This window comes from Penaeus monodon, chromosome 32 (genome assembly GCF_015228065.2).
Source record: "Penaeus monodon isolate SGIC_2016 chromosome 32, NSTDA_Pmon_1, whole genome shotgun sequence".
Classification (NCBI taxonomy): domain Eukaryota; kingdom Metazoa; phylum Arthropoda; class Malacostraca; order Decapoda; family Penaeidae; genus Penaeus; species Penaeus monodon.
Window position 1 is genome coordinate 23064233 of NC_051417.1, and position 319 is coordinate 23064551.

General features: G+C 43.3%; 1 protein-coding gene across 1 annotated transcript in view; it reads right to left on the reverse strand.

Annotated features, from left to right (window-relative positions):
* The window catches only part of LOC119593728 (discoidin domain-containing receptor 2-like), a gene marked incomplete at its 5' end in the record, with an annotated part of 119890 nt that overhangs the window by 39921 nt on the left and 79650 nt on the right, over nucleotides 1-319 (reverse strand).

A 319-nucleotide genomic window follows, 5' to 3' on the forward strand; every position in this document is an offset into this window, starting at 1 on the left:
AACACATGCCTTAATGGAAGTGAAGAAAGAGAGCGGAAGGCCCTGAGCCCACTGCTCGGAACCGCAGAAGGATTAACCAACCGACAATAGAGTACAAAAAGCAAAAGCAAGCTATTGCGATGGTGGAAACTACTATGGATGATTAAGAAAATAAGGAAATAAATAAACCATAGGTAAAACATACACATATATATTAAAAACAAAAGATAATTCTACCAATCCCTCGCGCGCGGCGTCAGTGCACGCGACTGGGAATAACACAAGACCAACATCGCCAACAACTGTGAAAGCGCAAGTGCAAGCGCCATCCTCATTCCAA